We start from the raw sequence: 540 nt of genomic DNA, 5'->3' as shown, positions 1-540 counted from the left end.
GACAGGGCTGGCGTGTGGGGGGACAGGGCTGGCGTGTGTGGAAACAGGGCTGGCGTATGTGGGGACAGGGCTGGCGTGTGTGGGGAGCCATCTCTGCCCTGATATATCCTGTCACCACAGCTCAGAGCAGCACAGCTCATGGTCATAAACTGGAATTTCCAAAGCTGAGAGCCAAAATGAACCTTTTCTCTTTACAAAGTGATTGCTTCAGAAGCCTTGTTATAGTAACAGAAAACTGACTTACAAAGGGTCAGTAATGGAAGAATGCAGCTGCAGGCAACACAGTATTTAAAAATTAACACTCAAGCTGGGAATGGAGGGCACATCTGTAATGTCAGGGCTGGTGTGTGTGTGTGTGTGTGTGTGTGTGTGTGTGTGTGTGTGTGTGTGTGTGTGTGTGTGTGTGTACTGGTAGATCCTCGAAAGCTCCTTGGCCAGCCAGTGTAGCTGGTCTAGGAGCTCCAGGGTCAGTTAGGGACCTTGTCTCAGAAACCAGGGTGGGAGTGATCGAGAGTGATTAGGGGATAAATACACTCTCTC

At 50.4% G+C, this 540-nt stretch overlaps 1 protein-coding gene across 2 annotated transcripts in view; it reads right to left on the bottom strand.

Moving 5' to 3' along the window:
• The window catches only part of Svil (supervillin), a 196,748-nt gene that overhangs the window by 15,239 nt on the left and 180,969 nt on the right, over nt 1-540 (bottom strand). The window lies entirely within an intron of this gene.

Source organism: Microtus ochrogaster, chromosome 16 (genome assembly GCF_000317375.1).
Source record: "Microtus ochrogaster isolate Prairie Vole_2 chromosome 16, MicOch1.0, whole genome shotgun sequence".
NCBI classification, from domain to species: domain Eukaryota; kingdom Metazoa; phylum Chordata; class Mammalia; order Rodentia; family Cricetidae; genus Microtus; species Microtus ochrogaster.
This window is presented reverse-complemented; position numbering and strand designations above follow the sequence as displayed.